The sequence below is a fragment of the Balaenoptera borealis genome (genome assembly GCF_965194805.1).
Source record: "Balaenoptera borealis genome assembly, chromosome: 15".
NCBI classification, from domain to species: Eukaryota; Metazoa; Chordata; class Mammalia; order Artiodactyla; family Balaenopteridae; genus Balaenoptera; species Balaenoptera borealis.
In genome coordinates this window covers 1,341,105-1,362,642 of record NC_138871.1, presented here as the reverse complement: position 1 = coordinate 1,362,642, position 21,538 = coordinate 1,341,105, and the positions used below count along the sequence as shown (strand labels likewise).

Genomic DNA, 21,538 nt, shown 5'->3' with positions numbered 1-21,538 from the left:
TAAATTATTTAATCTATTCATCTGTATCTATATTAGGTTAAACATGAGTTCATACTGATGCCTCTGCATCTAGTTTAGGAACAAATGATTCATTCTAGTTTTTCTCCCTTGTTTAACAGAAATTTCACACTCCAACAATGAGGAACCCAACTCCCTCCATCTGGCATTGATTTGTTTAATTGTTCAAATCCATTATACACGTGTAGTAGTATCAGAACTGTTAATCTGTAATACCATGCTAGTTGTCTTCTGACTAACCTTGAGTTAGTTGTCTTCTCACTTAGATTATGGGTTTTTCATTTTAAAAAATTATTTGTGTGTAACCAAGGAAGATTACTTCAGCTTGGTATAAAATTCAGATGAATGTTGTGATGAGATGGGTGACAAGATATTGCAAAAACATAAGACTCTGAATGGAACATTAGCATATAATTGATTTTATCTGGATTGTTTCAAGATCCCTTGAAAAAGGCGCTCTGATTAGCTTTTGCTGTTGATTCTTGGTTGCATGGAGTATGAAAGAATTATTATGAAGCTCCATTAGGAAAAGATAAAAAGAAAATTAGAGAGCAAAAATTTACCTCTGAGATTAGTACACACAATCCCATCATGACACATCAGATTTTAACATCCTAATGCTGGTATTCTCTTAAATTTTCAGTCACTTTCCAGGTATCTGGACACCAACCCACTGTCACAAGCAATGTGTGTAGATCAGGGTTGCCCAACAGTGTCACTATTGACATTTGGCTATTGACATATTGATAGATAATTCCTGTGAATTACAGAATGTTTAACCTTTACCCATTAGATTTCCACCTGCCCTCCAACCCCAGTTGTAACAACCAAACTGTCCCCAGATGGTGCCAGATGTCCAGTACAGGGCAATATTGTCCTCATTTGTAAACCACAGGTATAGATTTGAGGCTTGGTTGGATCTATTTAAAATTTTTCTTTGATTATTTGTTTTTAAGTGAAAAACGCCTCTGCCATACATGAGGAAGAGGTTTGCACTTATAATCTCAGACCTGATGGTCTCAATTGGGCTCCACAATAATACCATTTCCTTAGCCAGATATGTGTATATATGAGATAGATGCACCCTTAGACTTTCTGCTGCATGGCTCTTTTCAGAAATAACTTTTAAAAACGGGGCTCAGCAGGTTTGTGGCTTTCAAATATTTTGTAACTGAAGAACCCAAATTCCATCCAGACATCTTTGGAGATGAGAAGTAGAGGGGACAGGTGAGAGATTCAGGGGGGGAATTTTCAATCCCAAATTAAAGAATATTTTTAAAAATAAAACTTTCAGATATATGTCTAACCTTTGGGAATAACCAAAAGTTCCTTGAATAAGTAAACTTTTACCCACTCACAATTTGCTTTTACCATTAATAAATTGTGCCATTGCAGCCTCTTTAATTACAGCCTATTATTAAACAGTGCTGCCTTTCTCTAGTTTAAAACTTAGAATCCAGTTCTTCATTGAAGGAGAGATTTTCATTTATTTTTCATTTGAAAGGCATGCACTGTCCTGGGTGTGTTTAGGAGTTCCCTCAGTGAATTCATCATAATTGGCTGAAATATTTTTACAGAATCTGATCCAGGTTGAGTTTGCCAATGCTATGAATTACGGAACAGTTCTTCCTGACCTAAACAGTTGTCAGTCTATGGAAATCAGTGCTGCTTGAGGTTAACTTATATCAGAAGGTTAATGCTTAGGCTCTTAACATTGTGGACTTTTAAGGCTCAGATATTTCTGGCGTGACAAGTAGAAACAGAGGCCAGTCATCTTGGCAGGACACTTAGTGAACACTTGCCTGGAACACATTATTTTTCCAGGCCTTTAGCCCTTACGAGGGAAGAGTCTAAAAGACCCTTAGAATCCATCTTTCATTCTAAACCTAAGTTGGCTGATGGTCAAGCAGGATAAATAACTTACTCATAGTCTCCCAGCTGGCTGGTGGGCGTGACAGGTCAGAACTCGCATTGTCTGTACTTCTCACTCCCAGCTCATGTCTCTATCTGCCAGGCCTCCCTCCAGGGCATGGGAGCCAGTCTGATGGGTGGTGCACTCATAGTCAAAGGGGTCAGAACCCAGGGTCTCTGAACAGAAGTTCAGAGCCAGAAAAGGCCAAGCAGAGATGACCTGGGTATATCATGACTTCTTTCAAATACAAGCATACCCTGAAGTCCATCACAGTATATCCTATTCTATTCTATTCTACTGTATCATGACATATCACATACTATATTACATGAAAAAAGCTAGCAGGGCTGTGGGTGAAGTCAGGTGGCAGCTGGGCCCCTGGCCCCAAGCCCTCTTTCACTTTCCTTTTGGCCAATCAGCACAGGGGAAAAAAAGAGAGCTAAAATGTAAAACGTAAGTATCAGGAAAATGCAACTTTCTCTAGTAAAGTACCAAGAAGAGACGAAGATGAAGATGACTAGTAGGGAACAAAATGAGATGGGAATGGGTATCTGGGCAACCAGAGCATCAGGAGGAATAGGAAGACTTATTCTATGCCACCATGATTGTCGTATGTCAACTGGCAGTCTCAAGGAATGGAAAAAAGGACAAGCTCATTCAGAAATTCATTCAATGGGAGGTGGTAGGCAAATATAAACTGTGCCTGATTCACGACATTTATATCAAGGTCTTGGTAGGTGCAACAGAAAATGGAGAAATAAAAAGCAATTCCAAAAGAAAAAAATGGATTCTTCTTAAATCTGTGGCTGAAATGGATGTGTCTTTCAGTCAGAACCAGTCTGTTAGGTAAAGCATTATGAAGCTGTTATCACCCTTAGCTGAGAATGCTGATTCTCACAAAAGAAAAAGAAAAAAAAAGACCCAAAATGAAACAGATGAAGATTCCAGGAATTTTGTAACAAGGCAGAAAGGAAATGACTTTATGCTGATTTTCCATAATGTTGTGTATCCCACACAGGAGCTCAAAGAGGCACAGTCGAACTGATTAACCCAAAGGACAAGCCATGGTGGTTGTCCACAGAGCAGGTTTTACCTTATTCTTGAACTCATACCAATCCCTCTCTCGCCTGTGGTTGAACCAGGTCTGGTCTCTGACTCGTCACAGGGTGACATATTCAAATGTCAAAACTGCAGAAACCTGACCAGCAGCCAGAGACTAGGGTAGACCCAGACTAATTGGACAACCAAGTCGATTTAAGCTATTTTCCTTAGAAATTGGGTTACAGAAGTCCTCCTCTGAGAAACTGCACAAAGGCTGCTTGTTGCTCTTTATTAAAATTATTATCCAAACCCTCTCAGAAGGGGTGCCACGGTTGGTTTCCACAAAAGGAGGTTCACCTGTACCATCAACTTATTGCAAGAGAAAAGGTTATATGTGAAACCAGAGGCACCATTTAGAGAGAGACAGAGGGAGGGAGATGAGTAGATTATATTAAGCAGAAAATTGGCAAAGGCTTGACGATCTCTTGCTAAGGCTGTTCATGGCATCTCCCCACAGATGGCAGAGCCTCAGGTTAGCCTGAATTGAAAAATGGCAGCTGCGTGTGTGTGTGCGTGTGCGCACGCGCGCGTGTACGTGTGTGTACGTGTGTATTTGGGAAGGGGCTGTGGATAGTGATAGGAAACAATTCAGGCTAAATATAAAAAGCGTCACTTAACGTAGCCACAGCCAAGAGGCTTCTTGTGTGTCCCGCTCGTGCTGCACCCCTGGGTCGTCACAGCGTAAGGCCCACATGCTCCCCTCTCAGATGAGAACCTTGTCTTCTACCAAGAAAACAGAAGCAACCGAAAGGGGAACTTCTTCATCTTCCCTCCACAAAGTCCACCACGCCTCCTGCATCCCCTCCCCTCCTGTAAAGAGGGACAAAGTACGCACGTGCCTGCCATTCCTCACTGTGGGGGAAACCACCCCAGCACCGTCTCGTGGGCTTCGCTCCTGCGTTACACCTTATTATTATTGTCTTTTACACAATCAATTCCTCTTTCTTGATTTATTGCCATTATGGTGCAGTATTTCTCACCTTTAATACACAAGCCCTTCCTTCATCCTACGGCTCTTTCTGGTTGTTTCTCCATTTCTCAGTTCCACATGACAGCGAAAGGGACCAGAATACACTGCTCTCAAGTATGCCACTTTGGATTATTTTGAGCTGAAAGCAATTGAGAATCAACATATGCAGAAATAAGCCTCCTTGGAGCTTCCCTTATTGGACTAAGAAAGGAACTTCTAGAAATGAGGAGTGCCTTAAATCCACGAAGAAGACAGGAAGCTGGCACCGAGACGGGCCTGTACAGATAAACCTTACAAAAGTAACCCTGATCTTACATTAGTTTCCCCATATGTCCACCTTCCCTCAATTTACTGCCCCTAGAAATTCGAAACCCTTTTCCTGTGTGTTTTCACTTCTCCACAAATGTATTGCCCTTTGTTAGAATGGTATATAAGCCTCCAGGCTAGACTATGTTTATGGGGTTTTCATTTCATTTCTGTAAAGCCCCATAGGTACACCCTGTGCCAGTGAGAGAGGAGAGGGTCTCCCAGTTCAAGCAGACGGCAGACGGTGAGCCCAGGACCGCCTGTGGGTTAGTGCCCAGCGAAGTTAATAGACGTGCCACAGCTGTCCCCCGACTGCAGCTCAGGGTGCCCCAGGATTCAGGAGGGAAAAAGTGAGGAAAGCGGGAGGTAAATAAAAGACAATAGACGTATTACAGAATGAGACCGAGTTTCATTTTTGGCCCTGGAGCCAACTGTGCGGTTTCAACCATCTCGCGTGAGCTGCTCTATTTGTGCACATTGGGAGTCAAGGCCATTCTGGGACTGGGGGCTGGGAGGCACCTGACGGCCCGAAACAGAAACGTGCACACTTTTCGGCTCCAAAATAATTCGACCTGCGCCACCTGGAAAAGCAGCTGCCCGGAGATGAGGAAAGTTTCTGTAGGTTGGACAATTGCACACAGAAGCCACAGAAACGGAAAAGCCGGGATCAGAGAGTAAAGCAGTGTTAAATCAGCGCCGTGCAGGGCTGCCGGCAGCACTGCGTGCAAACACACCCCAGGTAATTCAGCGCTGATTACCCAGGGCTGTGCTTCTCCCACCTCTCTTCAGCACTCCTCTTTGTTCACCACGCACTTTCGGGTTTTCCTGCACTTCCAGCTGTTACTGGGTCACCTGCAAGGTGCATCACGTGGCTGCACGCACGTCAGGATTTCCATATAGACAGCTTCTCACTGCTCTAGCGGTTCCCACGAGCAGAGCGGGAAGCCTCTTCAGTGCACGCGCGTGTGTGTACAAGTGTATATATATATATAGTCATGTGTTTATTTCCGTAACAGCAGCTACACTACAGAATCCACTGGTTTGATCATTTCAACTCTGCTCTGCTTGGAAAGCTCATAGAACAAAACCCAAAGAAAAGACATCAAAGTCACAATTCATGTCGCGTGATCTCCACCTGCCACTACAGAGTCGAGTTGCCTGTGACCTTCGGGGGAATTTCGGCCAAGAAACAGCCTGGGAAGGTAGATAGGGGGCCAAGAGACCTAGCCCATTTGCCTCTGAGCTCCTGTAGATAGCTGCTATTTTAAGGACTGGAAAGGGTATACACGTGTGACACTGTTGCCGTAGCTCCCATTTGACAATGCCAAGGCTTTTGGCTGGATCTTACGCACAGACTCAGCGATGCCCTTCATCCTTTGTTTACGCCTTCCCCCTGCAGACAATCTGCTGCTCTCAGCTCCTGAGCCATGGCTTCCTGGGTCCTCTTTCACCATCTCACACCCCACAGCATCATTGTGGAAAATGAGAGCAGGAACTGAACTCTAGTGATACTGTTTCCATCGCCAGTTGCAGTGGAAACCTGGACACGATGTACATTGACACTGAAGGACCCAGCATCCAATTCCCCGCTATATGAGGGTTTTTCTAATTTATTTTTTTGCTATATATTACTTAACAGCCTCATCTGCTACTACTTCACTCTGAAGTCCTTGGGGACAAAGACAGAGTCTTGGACATATTTTATTTCTAGCGTCTAGCCAGTGTCTGGCACGTGGGAGACACATGTAAATTAGCTGTTGGATTATTTTAATAGGTCATCACGGAAGGGTTCTTGAAGAGTGTGGGTCTCAGTCTGCTTATTAATCTGGTAATAGGTTAACTGGAGGAGGTTAGAAGCTGGAGTTTGTTGCAATAGTCCAGTTTCACAATATTAAAAGGTAAAATTAAGTTTGAAGATTTTATTCACTCATTCAATAAATATTCGATGTCTGTTATGTGCTAGAGCTCATAAACAGTGAGGGAACACATAAAGATGCCTCTGTAAATAGTTATAGTGGGAGAGTCAGGCAGAAGACGAGAGACTCGCACCCACATTCTACATAATTCTAAGGACAACAAATGCGGCAGGGGAGAGGGCTAGGTGCGCAGTGACCAGGGAGCCTCACGTGAGGTTCCTCTGAGCAAGCACCCGAGGGAAGTGTGGGGTGATCGTGCACGTGTCTGAGGGAAGGATGCTCTGGTTCACAGGCTGTGGGGCAGTAGGATGCCCAGGTGTCCTAGAAATAGCGGGGAGGCCAGGCCGGCTAGAGCAGAATGAAGGGGCATGTGAAAAGGGGGTGAGGTCCTGGATCCTGGAGGACTTTCCTGGCCATAGTGAGGGCTTTCCTTCGTTCCTGAGTGAGAGGAGACATTGAGGGAATAATGACGTCACATAACTGGTATTTTAACAGGATCGCTCCGGCTGCCGTGTTGAGAATACATTGTCAATGTCACGAGAAAGGATATTAAATTAAAAAAATATATTGAAAGAGTTTAGGCATGGATGGTGGTAGCTTGAAGGATGGTATATCGTAGTCGAAGGGACAGAAGGTAATAAGATTCCAAGGGGATTTTGTGATGTGATATGAAAGAAAAAAGAAATCAAGGCTGACGTTCAGGTTTTGTTCTAAACAGCTGGAAGGATAGAGGAGAACAATCTAGATATCAGGGTGGTACAGGGAAAGTGAGTAGCAGAAACGCAACTCGGGACATGTAGTTTGAAGCCTCCTGAGCGCTCAGGTGGGTCAAGTGGGCAGCTGGATGGACGGGTGTGAATGTTGGGTAAGGGGCCCAGGGACTTGCATTTGGGGTGGTCAGCATGGGGACCCATGTGACAGGACGAGATCATACAGGACATGGGCGTTGACAGCAACGAGCAGAGGTCGGGGGCACCTAATTTTAGAGGTTGGAGCGATGAGGAAAAGGACAAAGTAGACAAAGAAGGAGCATCCATAGAAAGAAGAGGGAAAGAAGATGAATATAGGTTTGTGGAAGCCAAGTGAAGAAAATTTCAAGGATGTGAATGATAGCTGTGTCAAAGGCTGGGGACGAGTGGAGTGAGATGAAGACTGAAGTGTTACCGTTGTAGTTTTTTTCTAGCTTTTAGCTGTATTCCTTCATTTCTGGTAAAATTTTCTATTGATAGAATTTAAAACATAGAAAAGTTGGTAGAATAAAACAAGGATATTTCCTATACTCTTTACCCATATTCACCAAGTGTTTCTGTTTTGCCCTATTTGTATTATAAATTTCTCTCTCTATATCTACATATGAATATATAGATAGGTATTTTTCTTCTGAATTACTTTTTGGAATTATCATGTCCCTTTACTCCTAAATAGTTGAGTAAGTAGTTCCTAAGAATGAGGACATTCTCTTATATAATGCTGATATCATTGGCAAAATTGACAAAATTAAGAAAGATTAATATATAATGATCTAATCTATTGTGTCCATGTTAGTTTTTCACTAGTCCCCATAGTTATGGTTTATTGATAAACTATAGTTTATAGGTTTTTAATTATTGTTTTCCTAGTCTAGGATCAAATGCAGGATCATACAGCTCAATTAGTTGTCATGTCTCTTTTAATTTCGAGGTGTTTCTCAGCTTTTCTATATCTTTCCTGACCTTGATACTTTGTAAGAGTACAGACCAATGATTTTTAGAATGTACTTCAATTCGAATTTGTCTGACGCTTCCTCATGATTAGGTGATGTCTTTTGGCAGGAATGGCATCAGGGTGACATTACATCCTTCCCGGAACATCCTATTAGGGGGCACATGATGTCATTTAAGATGGTGTTTGCCAGGTTTCCCTACAATAATGTTACTATTGTCCCTTTTAGGTAATTTTTTGTGGTGATAATTTGTGGGGAGGTCATTTTAACATGTAAATATCCAATTCTACATTAAATAACCTGTTAGTTTTGAAACACACTGATAATTTTCCAAGTCCACCGTTCGTTTTATATTAACACTCAACTGTGAGGAGGAGCTTACTGTTCTTCATTTTTTATTATCTGGTTGTTTGTTTTCCTTGTTTATATCGTCATGTATTAATGACTTTTTATTATTCAGTGGGTGCTAATCCATTACTATAATTGTTTCTTTTTACGTTCAGATTGTCCCAAAAGTGACCAGGGCAAACCTGTTCATGTTAGTACCTGTGACCTTGTGACCTTGTGACCTATGACCTCCTCCCACTATCCTTTCAGCATTTCTCCATTTTCTGGTGCAATAAGATGTCCCAGGACCATCTCAGAATTTCCCTGTCCCAACTGTGGCCTCATTTATCCAAGGAAAGCTTTTTCATTTTACTGGAGAATGATATTTAGAAATCAAGATCTGGGTGTTTATCAGACATTTGTGTATCTTCCTTTGTGAGTTTTCTATTCAATATCTCATATTTGATGGTATAGTTTTCTCTATTTTCTACTTTGAATTGTCTCCAAAAGTGAATTAATTAAACTCAAACTGAAACTTGGATGAGGTGAAAATTCCTAAAGGGAATAATTGTTCTTCCCTAAAGAAAACTCCAAAAGTCAAATACGTACAATTTTCTCATAAAACATGATATTACAGAGGGGTATAATATTCATACCTGTTCTACTTTCATTATTGAAGGGTCACGCCCTTCATCCTTGCCCTTTTCCTCAATCAACCTTAATGTATTCTCATGGATTAAATCGCCAATCTAATATCCAAAAAACTGGGGTAAGTATTAAACACATTAGAATAATTATTGGCTAATTATCCTATCTATTTTAAAATGAATTATATCCTTTCTAAGAAATGTCACAATACTTCTACATGCAACACATTATTGGAATAACATTAAATCTAAGAAAATCTATGTCAGTCATCTAACTCGGGATATACAATCTTCTGTCCAAATTCTTACAGACGGGCCCCACTGATGCCTAACCTTCCCAGCGAAAGTGAGCACTTGCTTGAACTGCTGGTTTTCTCCCAGTGGGTGTGTGTCCTCAGCTCCCCGCTGGGCCCCCCACTGATGCCAGGGACGGGAAGCTGAGGGCTGACTCAGAAAACACTCTCTTTAGCTGCGGGATTGAGGCGGACGCTCAGCTCCTCAGTGGGGCCCGCTGACACCAGGGGAGGAGGGGGGGCAGGGCAGCCTCACCGAGTCCCAGCCCTCACACCTTGCCCCCCGCCAACCCGACTCCCCCTGCTGATGCCGTGAAGGTGAGAGGGTTCAGCCTCCCTCTGGGCGTCACTGACTGTGAGTGGAGGGGTGGAGGGGAGCGCTGAGTAGCCTGGCTGCCTTCGGGTGTTAAATCTTCCTGCTGCCAGGTGAGGGGTGAGGCTCAGCTCAAAGGAGGCTCCTGCCTCTGAGGGGAGGGGCTTCCGAGATTTGCTCCTTGCATAGTGGGTGGGAGGTGGGACAGAAGACCTGAAGAGACATTTTTCCAAAGAAGATAGCCAGATAGTAAACAGGCACGTGAAAAGATGCTCAACATCGCTACTCGTCAGGGAAATCGAAACAAAACCCCAATGAGATGTTGCCTCACACCCGTCAGAATGGCCATCATCAAAAAGTCTACAAATAACAAATGTTGGCCAGGATGTGGAGAAAAGGGAACCCTTGTTCACTGTTGGTGGGAGTGTAAATTGGTGCGGCCACTATGGAAAATGTTATAGAGGTTCCTCAAAAAATTAAAAATAGGACTACTATATGATCCAGCAATTCCACTCCTGGGAATATACTGGGAAAAAAATGAAAACACTAATTTGAAAAGATACATGCACCCCAATGTTCATAGCAGCATTATTTGCAATAGTCAATATATGGACGCAACCCAAGTGTCCACCGACAGATGAATGGATAAAGATGTGGTACATATGTACAATGGAATATTACTCAGCCATAAAAACCAAAAAATTCTGCCATTTGCAGTGATGTGGATGGACCTAGAGATTATTATGCTTAGTGAAATAAGTCAGACAGAGAAAGACGAGTACTGTATGATATCCCTTATATATGGAATCTAAAAAATAAAACAAAAGAATGTATATGCAAAACAGAAATAGACTCACAGACATAGAGAACAAACGAGTGGTTACCAGTTGGGAGAGGGAAAGGGGCAGGGGCAAGATAGGGGTAGGGGATGAAGAGGTACAAACTACTATGTATAAAATAGATAAGCAACAAGGATATATTGTACAGCACAGGGAATCATAGCCATTATCTTGTAATAACATATAATGGAGTATAATCTATAAAAATACTGAAACACCATGCTGTACACCTGAAGCTAATATAATACTGTAAAGCAACTATACTTCAATTTTTAAAAAGTCAGTGGTAAGTAGATACTGTGGGACTCCTTGAATGTAAAGTAGGAAAGCAGGTGGACCAGTCTGTTGATAGAGGTCAGTGGTGGTTACTGTGGGGAGGGTAGTGACTGCTAGAGCTTACAGGGACTCCTGGGATACAGGTGTGTCCTGTGCCTGGGTGCTGGTTACACAGACATGCTCACTGATATAATGAATATTATCCTCCAATAGAAAGTTTAAAGAATAGTTTACTAGAGGAAAGCTGTATACAAGAAAGAAGTGGAATCTTGAGAAAATGACATCTTCTTTCTTGGAAACAGTAAGAACGTTCTTCTTTATAGTTTGAAATTGCACTGAACTCTTTAATTCCATATTTAAGCTTTTCTCACCCGCTCCCCAAAATCCTACTTTTAATACACTAAAAAAATCAAATGGTAGCTATAGATGCTAGTTTGCAGCTCTAAATGCCTTTTATAAAATATGTTCTTCATTATTTTAAGAAAAGGAATTATAATCCATCTTTACTCTTTCAACCCCCACTTGAAAGACAAAAATCTTGTCAAGATTAAAAAAAAAGGGGGGTTTTCTTTACCCTGACATTACCATTATAATGTATTTATAACACAGCACGATCTCTATCTTGAAAATAGGGAAAATGCAAATGCACTAAGATGTTAAAAATTCAAAATCATCAAAATATGACTACAGCATGACCATGGCAGAGATAAGCAAGGAAAGGCAAGCATAGGAAGACACCATCCTGATCTCAGGATTATTCTGATAATTCAGCACTCAGTGTCTTCATGTAGTCAAGTTTCCCCAATATAAATTGTTCTAGCTCTGGCACTGCTGTTTCCCAGGCAATTGCTTTTAAAGCAGAACACATTCTTATGCTAAGTAAGTGTGCATGCCTTGGTGCTGAATATCATTTCTTATTCTAAGACTAGAGTATTAAAAATAAATATTTGCAGGCCCCATGATAATAAAATAAACACACTCCAATGAGAATGTAAGGGCAAAAGAAGAAAAAACATTTAAATGCTGAAATTATTTAAAAAAGAAAGAAAGAAAGAAAACACAGCAACCATTTGGCCTTTTAGAACTCATTGGCTTGAAATGAATTATTTGCTGATTAGGAATTTTGCTGTTGTTGTTTTTTTCCCCTTAAATTAATAGTATCTAGTTAGATAAGCAAATCTATCCTTTTTTGCTTAGATGGACCCCAGTTTATATAACAGCATAGAAATTTATTAATTAATGTTCTACTAATGTGAATAAATGTCCTTCACACACAGCAGACAAATAAAATCACCAACAAAATCATGGTTTAATTATTTCCTTAATAGCAACTTGAAATCAATACATCAACCTAATACCCACTGCCAAGACTTAATTCCCATCATATTCACTTGCTTTTATGTGGTTTCAAGCAATCAGAAGATGGAGAAGAGAGAATGCCTTTCATTCATATTATAATAACAACTTTAAAAAATTACAGATTTAATGTTTCAAAGGGAGCAAAACAAGGAAAAGGCAATGAATAAAGAGGACAAGCACCGGTGTGTTTCATAGCTCCGGCATCCACTTCCAGGGCTGAGAAAAATAGAAGCAACCATCTTATCCCCACTGGCTCCAGCTTCACCTCCAGGATAAATCAAACAGCTGAACACATGTCCATGAATCCAGGCTCTCAAATTACTTTCCTGATTTGGTCACCAGTTGACGTGATCTTGCAAAGCTTACTTCCTTTTCCTAAGCACAGGTGGTTTTAGAAACAGTTGCCTCTTTTGCGTAGCGGACAATCACTAAATGATGCTTTTTATAGAAAAGGTGCATTCCACTAAATTGTTTATAACGCATATTTCCTCAAAACAAATCATATTTTTCTTACGGACCTTCCTGAGGCCGTTATATTCCTATAAAGAAACTATAAATTCCCCAGACGCAACATTCAGATTCAGATTCTATTTATGTTTATTGGCTGAGCAATGAAAAAATGTCTGGCGATTATTTTAAGAATGTTCACATACTTCATGAAGTTTAATCCTTACAACAATCAGTTATGAAATTTATTTTTTTAATGACAAAAATAAAGCAGTTATGGGGGCTTCCCTGGTGGCGCAGTGGTTGAGAATCTGCCTGCTAATGCAGGGGACACGGGTTCGAGCCCTGGTCTGGGAAGATCCCACATGCCGTGGAGCAACTGGACCCGTGAGCCACAACTACTGAGCCTGCGCGTCTGGAGCCTGTGCTCCGCAACAAGAGAGGCTGCGATAGTGAGAGGCCCGCGCACCGCGATGAAGAGTGGCCCCCGCTCGCCGCAACTAGAGAAAGCCCTCGCACAGAAACGAAGACCCAACACAGCCAAAAAGAAATAAACAAATAAATAAATTTTAAAAATAAATAAATAAATAAAGCAGTTACTACTTTTTTTTTTTTTTTAAACAAATAAGGAGGACTTCCCTGGTGGCGCAGTGGTTAAGAGTTCACCTGCCAATGCAGGGGACGCGGGTTCGAGCCCTGGTCTGGGAAGATCCCACATGCGGCGGAGCAACTAAGCCCGTGCGCCACAACTACTAAGCCTGCACTCTAGAGCCCGCGAGCCACAGCTACTGAGCCCACGTGCCACAGCTACTGAGCCCACGTGCCACAACTACTGAAGCCCGCGCACCTAGAGCCTGTGCTCCGCAACAAGAGAAGCCACTGCAATGAGAAGCCCGCACACCGCAGCGAAGAAGAGCCCCCGCTCGCCGCAACTAGAGAAAGCCTGTGCGCAGCCACAAAGACACAACGCAGCCATAAATTAAAAATACAAATAAATAAATAAATTTATAAAAACAAAAAACATATAAGGATTTGGGGACTCAGAGCGGTTAAGTGACTTATGAGGTGATAGATCCACGAAGTGGTTACACTGAGATTGAAAACTGGGCTCCTTCCTGCATGTTTTCTATGTAATAAACCATTACTGAGAAAAGAGGCAACGACCTCCCAGCAGACTCCCCACAAGCCCCCCAGAAGCCCAGTCTGGTTGCAGTTTTATCTTCACAGCCTTTCACTGACTGCGTGTGGCTTCTGTGGCACTGACTTGCCCCCAGACCTCATATCCTGTTGCCTGGACCAGAGAAATGGTATCTCTGTCAAAGCACCCAGGGATGTAACAGCTGCTGAGCCAGGAACGTACCTCATTTGTGTGCCCACAATTCCTAAAGAGCTGAGCCGTGGTATTGACCTGCTAAGAGGCACTTGCCTGGAATAAGCGTTTCTTCATTTATTCAGTAAATACTTCATTTTAAGGAATTACACGAGCGTGGCAGGCACTGCATTAGACGCTGGGAATAAAGCAGAGCCCCCCAGTAACAGTCCAAGTAGGAGACAGACATGTCCACAGTCACAGTTGCTCTGGCTGCGTCCCAGGATGTGTGAGGACCCGTCCAGGGGCAGAAGGGGCTGTACTGGGCATTATGGTCAGTCCAGAATGGCTCTGCAGAAATGTCCCTGAGGTTCCAGTACAGTGAGGGCTCGCATTGCACTGGAGATCTCTACGTTTGCAAAATGAATTAATGTTGTATACCACCTTACAATTTTACATTAAGAAATGAAGTATACGACCATTCTCCAGAAGAGCTAATCAGACGAATGGCAGGCCAAGTGCCACATTGAACACACTTCCCAATGTCTTGTGGATGGCCTGTTCGCTCCTTGACAAAAAGGGCTGAAGACCAGCGGACTTTATCAAGATCCCCTGGAGTTGATAAATCCCCCAAAATCTCTGTATAAGAACATCCGAGGCTTCCTTTCAAGTTCATCAACATTAGACATTACCAACTTCATCAAAATACCTTTATAATGATGTTTAACCTACAATCACACGAATAAGCTTTATTTACTTTTAAGATGAAATGATTACACGTATTCATTCGTACAGGTATTGCTAATCTACCTGAGTTCCTTTTGTATTTGGCCTGTTTCCCAAATCGCACAAACTCACCATATTTGTCTGCATTCTCTCCAGGTTTCTCTTCAATGCCTAGACACTGATGCTCTTCAAAGAGATGGGAAAATAGGTGAAGAGGCAACAGGGGAAAAGACTTAGGCGTTTTAACTTGGGGGTTCTCATTTACAACAGCTAAGACAGCCCTTTCATTTAGGGACTCTGTGGGCTTTACCGCAGAAAAGCCTAATCACAGGAACTCAGACATCGGCAGAGTCTGGCAGCCCAGAAGGAAACAATGACAGGCTGGGTATAAAGTCTAGTGTTTTGACTTTCAAGTCCACATAGCCTGACCCTCTTAGAAAGAGCTTGGGCAGAGAGCTGATCAGATGCCCCATGGGCTGTGCTACAGTCAGGGACCGCAGGACCCTAGCTGGCAGAGAAAAAGAAGAACCAAGGATGAGAAATGCTGTCTTCAGACCACGGTGTTTCTGACAGGATCCTGCGGTTGCAGCAGTGCCCCTTAGCTACTCCGGATCACACAGCTGTGAGAAAAGGGAGGAATAGTCCCAAAGCATGTACAGCGTCTGATGTGTCTGTAATGCTGTGTAGTGTTCAGGTTCTCAAATACAACTTTCACAAAATTTGGGAAATGCTGGCATGTCCGGAGGGAATTAGCTGGAGGCAGGCAGCTCAGGCGATCCCCGTGGTCACAATGATGCTTTCAGCGGCAATGTTCCTAAAAAAAGTTTACAGGCCAGTTTGGTTCTTTCAGAAAAGTATCACGTGACACTGTAGGAAAATCTAAACATTCGGATGATACAAACAAAGAGACTTAGGAATTTTGTGTGATCTATGAAAGAATAAAGGCGAATTTTTAGCTGATTTTATGAAGTCTGCTTGTAAAATAACTAAATAGGGAAACAGAAGAAGGAGCAGAGCCAGGACAGGCTGTGGTCTGTCAATGTCTCCCTTATAAATTCCTAGAGGGAAGGTCAGGGCCAAGGGCATGGTGGGCCCTGGGGGCACAGGTGTGGCCGGGGCAGGATGTGGATAGGGAGGGAGAGAAATGGGAGGGAAGGGGGAGGGAAGGCACTGACCACATGGGGCAGGAGATGGGTCTGGGAGTGCATAAGACCAGAATAAAGAATAAAGCAAGAAAAAAGAAACACGTAACTGGATGTAACACGACATCATATCAAAGTCAGTGAGGAAAGGATTAAGGATTCATAGAGTATCTTAATGACATAGCATAGAAATGGAGATTTTTAAAGCCAAACCATGAGCAAGTATATGAATATAATTAGCTTCCTGGATAAAGAAGAGGACCACCAGTAGGAAGTGTGAAAGATGGCTTTGAGCCAATAGCTAGTTTATGTCCAGAAAAAGTCAGAATAAGGTAAAGGCTTCTTCTTCTATATCAGCCAGATAATATTATTATTCCATGTAAGATTATAATCTCATTCTCTGCAATGTCCCAGATCCCGGAATGAAGTTGGAAGTTAAAATGAACAAACAAACACAATCCCTATCCTGAAGCTGAGAGGGTTGACCTCTGTTATCTCTAAGATCTAAACCTCCAAGAGTGAATTTGCATCATTACACCTGTTTGTTTTATTTTTTATTTTTTTTAGTTTTGGCCATACCTAGCAGCTTGTGGAATCTTAGTTCCCTGACCAGGGATCGAACCTGGGCCCTCAGCAGCAAGAGTGCAGAGTCTTAACCACTGGACCGCCAGGGAATTCCCTCATTACACCTGTTTAATAACCCATCGTGTGCATTCTTAATGGACCGTCTCTAAGGGCTCAGTGGCTCAATTCAATTAAAGTGAGTCCTTGTCAAGCTACTACATGTGAAGGCAAAATAGTAAGAAATGATATTCCATTGTTACTAATGGGCTCTTACAACCTCCTGGGCTGTGTGTGTGTGTGTGTGTGTGTGTGTGTGTGTATTTGCTATTGTCAACGTTCCTCTTTTAGTAGTATTTGTTAAGTATTCTATTTTTTTGGTGATATTGAGCTTAATAAGCTAATATGTTTTCCTTTACATGTTAATACTATTTATCAACTTCTTTAGAGATGCTTATTTAATGTATATTAATCCCCAAAGAAGGCAACTTATTAATATCCAGGAGGCATTATTTTAGAAAGTATGTATTGTCAGATAAATTGGGTTAAGTTTTGCCAGGGTCAAGCAGAGGGAGCAAGTTTCTCAACCACTAAAAGCCTCGTGCCGAAGCCAGAACCCAAGGAGCTACGTACCTGCTTTACTTCAGTGCGTAGTTAACGAGGGCAGTTTTGGCAGAGAATTAGGGCGGAATCCATCCCAATTCCCAGAGTAAAACACCAGAATTAGGTTTTTATATATTTTTCCAGTTATGTTTATGCACATAGAAGCATTTACCCAAAGAACTTTTATACACACTATTTTATATCTTTGCTTTTTATCAGGTAATAATATCCCATCAACACCACATATATTTATTTCATAAATTTCAACTGCTGTGAATACAAGCCCACAGTCCCCTATTCCGCATCCTTAGGGTCAGACGTATTTCAGTAGTCACAATTTTTCAAAGTTTGGAAAGATAATACTCCTTATAATAAATTCCCAGAAAGGTCTGGGGAGGCACTTCTTTTTCAACCATACTGATATTTCTTCAGTGTAACAAATTTACACTGACTGGAATGAATAAAAGCTATCAACAACACAGAACAGATTCACCAACAAATGTGTACACTGCAACCTCTTTTTAAAACTTCAGTGTCCAGAATGTTTGGATTTTTGAATTGCTGATATAGATGGGTATCACACTGCTTGGAGTCACTAGATTTATTATCCATTTTCCTATGGATGGAACTCAGGTTATTTTAGGGATTTTATTATTAAATACGGGACTGAAATGAACATTTTAAAAAATGCATCTTTGGAGAAATACGAGGATATACCCTTAGGATGAAGTTCCAGAAGTAGAATTGATATTGAAGATGAAGTCAATTGACATGTGATTTTACATTTTGGCAAATATCACCAAATTCCCTTCCAAGGAAGTTGCACCAATGTAATATTCTCACTAGCAGTATATGAAAGGTCTGTTTCCTTGTACTCCTCCTGTATTAGATATCTGGGCTGTTGTAACAAAGTACCACAACTTGGGTGGCTTATGCGGTATAAATGCCTTGCCTCACAGCCCCAGAGGGTAGAAGTATGAGATCAGCGTTGGCAGGGCTGGTTCTGTCTGATGGCTATGACGGACAGTCTGTTCCAGACTCCACTCCCAGCTCCAGTAACCTGGGACATGCCTTGGCTTATAGACGGCTGTCTTCTCCCTGTGTTTTTCCCCTTACATGTCTTTTTGCCCACATTTCCCCTTTTTATAAGAATGCCAGTCCCATTGGACTAGGGTCCACCCTAGGGGCCTCATCTTACCTTGATCGTCTGCAGGGGCCTGTTTCCAAATAAGGTCACGTTGGCAGGTCCTGGGGGTTTAGGGCTTCACCGTGTGGTGGGGTCTCAATACAGCCACAGCAGCCCCCAACGGGGACTATTATGAAACTTTCCCAACATGGTGAGTAAAAATCCGCATCTCACGATTTTAATTTCCATTTCAAGTTGGATTTGAGTATTTTATTTAATTTTGTAAACTTTTTATTTTGAAATGAATACAGATGCACAAGGAGGTTGCAAAAATAGTGCGTGGAGTCCTGTAAATCCTTCACCTAGCTTCCTCCAAAAGTGACGTCTTCTAGAACTGCAGTATAATATTAAACCCAGGAAACGGACGCTGGTATGATGCTGTGGACGAGACTACAGATCCTACACTGTTCTCGTCAGTTTTCACACGTACCTTGTGTGTGTGGTAGGTATGGGTAACTGTTCTCTTCCAGCATGTGCTTGGATCTCGTGTGCAGATCTGTGCATCCATCCTTACAGCCAAGGCAGAGAAGCACAGAGAACCTTGTCACCCTATCCCCTTGATCACATCCTCCACCCCACCCCATCCCTGCCCTCCCAGCAGCACTGAGCCACTCTCCACCTCCAGTTCTGCCATTCCAAGGATGTTATAACAACGGTATCATTCAACATGTAACCTTTAGACATCAGCTTTTCACTCAGCATAATGAATGCCCTTATGTTGTGTCATACAGTGGTGCCTAATACATGCATCAACCTATTTGCCCCTTCCTATTGCCAAGTAGTATTCCGCTGAATTATTTTTTAAAAAAAATTTAAAAAAAATATTTATTTATTTGGTTGCTTTGGGGCTTTGTCACAGCAGGTGGGCTCCTTAGTTGCGGCTCACGGGCTCCTTAGTTGTGGCATGTGAACTCTTACTTGTGGCATGCATGTGGGATCTAGTTCCCGGACCAGGGATTGAACCCCAGCCCCCTGCATCGGGAGCCCGGAGTTTAACCACTGTGCCACCAGGGAAGTCCCTCCGTTGAATTATTTTTAATATTAGTAATCAGTGATGTTTATTTTTTTGTTAATTGCCTGTAAATACTTTTGCCTATTTTAAAAAGGTGTTGTCTTTCTTTCTTTCTGTTGTTGGCTTTGTCTTGCTTTATTAGTGTTTTTTTTCCATTTAGAATTTTCTTTATCATATCAATTTATCAATCATTTATTTTGTGGGTCCTTGAGTTTCTGTCACCCACAGAAAGGACTCCCATTCAAAACTTGTTGAATTTAACAAAAATGTTAAAATCTCAAATCTGTTTAGAATTATTCTGTGTGTGTTAAGGAGTGAGGTAGGGATCTAGTTACCCTGCGTGTCTTAAATGTATATTTCCTACAGATGATTTTGTGCAAACTTTTTATCCATCTCCATATATATGTGCATTTGGGTGCTTGCACCTGCTTGAAAAGCATGTGGTTTGTGAACCCCAGGTTAATTATGACATAAAACTTACTCAGCTGCTAAACATCACCTACTAGTTTATAGGAAAATTGTCCAGGATTCCAGATCTAGGTGAAAAATGGGAATTTGGGCAGGTGTAGGTAGACATTAAGAAAATATAAAAAGTATTAACTTGCAAATACAGGGTGTAGGCTTTTCAGATGATGCAGGTGTATAGGTTTTCAGCCAGATTCCCAAGGTCAATACACCTACATCTATCATCGTATTTTTTTTACAAAAAGTCCTCCCTAACCTTAAGACTAGCAGTACAGGTAGGGTAGGATACAGGGTGCAATCTCAGTAGAGCTTTCCCACGGATGGGAGGGCGGGTCCAGCAGCTAGAGCTATTCTTCCACTTGGAGACACAGTGACCTACCTGGTCGTAGCCCTCATGCAGGGGCTTGGCCTGTAGCATCATGACCACAGTGAGTGCTCCGCAAAGACAATACAGCCAGGGGATGAGGCTCCAGCCCTCAGCTGGCCTTGGTGATGAATTTCTGGTGATTTTCCTCTATGCTGTTCTCACGCCCACACAATATTCCCGTAGGGAACTTGCTAACACATGTAATCTCCAGTGATGAGGATAAAGGAGAGTGGAGAGAGCCACATACCATGCAAATAATGACTTTCTCCCACAAAAATCTCTGAAGACCCCACAGACTCACGGGCCTCCGGGCTGGAAGGACACCCAGATTCTGTCTATGGGGACTCTCCCTGGATGGACGCATCTCTCTCATAGCATCTGCACTGGTGCAGCCTGATGGCATTAACGTGGCTTTGAAGTCATGGAGTCCTGGGGGCCCGTCCTGCTGCACAACTTAATAGATGCATGACGTTGCCTGAGTTAGTTAATTTCCTCCATCATGAGATGGGGATAATGGAAGTGTGTGCATTACAGTTTTCTTGAGCACGTCAGGTTAGATAATTTAGGCAGCATGCCCAACATCGTGCTGGGTACATGGTATTAAATATGAAGCTGCCAGCATCGGTACCTCCCATGTCCAGACACTCCTTTCCTGAGGCCATCCTACAACTTAGGGGTAAAATGCTGCCAAGATTTCTCAGTTCACTGCCATCTGCTAGTGAGTCCGTGGCGCACAATGAAGCTCCTCAAAGGTCAATTTATTTTGTTTCTTTCTTCGACTAGTAACTGTCCCCACCATTTCAGGAACGTGAGAGCCTGCCCTGGGCAAAACGAGGAGGTCCAGTGGACAATCTGAAAAGCTCTTTCCTAATAAACTGGTAGTGGGTGATAATGCCTTACTGTGTCTGCCTTCCCATATAACGTATTTGTCGTTTTAAAAAGAACCCTCAATGTCCTATCCCAAAGGAGTCATTAACCGTGGGATTCCTGTGCCCAAGGAAGGTCGTGTGGGGAATCAGGGGTGAGCAATGGGGTTTCTTCCTTGCCGTTCCCATTTGGTCATAGAGGCATCTGCCCTGATAGAGGACGTCTGTTACTTTTTGCCCACCCAGCACCTGTTTCCATGGTGAAGGAAGAGAATACTCATTTTTCCTTTTGGGAACTACCCCTCCCTGATGTGGCAGGACCACCAAGTGGTCCTCCTCTCCTGGCCAATCAGAATCCTCCTTGCCCGGGGAACTGGAACAGGGGTGGGCATGTGACCCAAGCAGACCACTTCACCGGGTAGACATACGAGCCCAGGAAGAGGAAGCGAATCTCATTCTGGTCATGAACACCAAGGACCAGGTAAGCCTTTGCCGTCACCTGAAGAGCAAAGTAGAGACAAGAGATGGAGTGCATGAGAGAAATATTTTCAGGGCATCTTTTGAGCATCTAGAGACAGTGATGTGGGATCTAGAGCTTGTCTATTTTTCTTCTCAGTTTAAGTGGGTTTGAGGGGATTCATATTACAAACAGCTAGAAGAATCAGGTACAAATGGATCACTGGTTGAGGAGTGGAGAGTTATAAAAATCTATTACCACCATTGAACAGAGAACTTGAAATTTAGGCTGTATTGACCATAAGCCTATAGCATAAAAAAGTAAAACATAGACCTTATCAATGTATCTACACTGCACGCAGATCCTTTGATGGTTCCGTATCACAGCATAAACTCTCTTTGAATCAGACTCAGGTCTC

General features: G+C 42.5%; 1 long non-coding RNA gene across 1 annotated transcript in view; it reads right to left on the bottom strand.

The window, feature by feature from the left end:
* Nucleotides 1-21,538, bottom strand: part of LOC309612077 — a 164,177-nt gene that overhangs the window by 19,340 nt on the left and 123,299 nt on the right. The gene's annotated exons all lie outside the window — the stretch shown is intronic.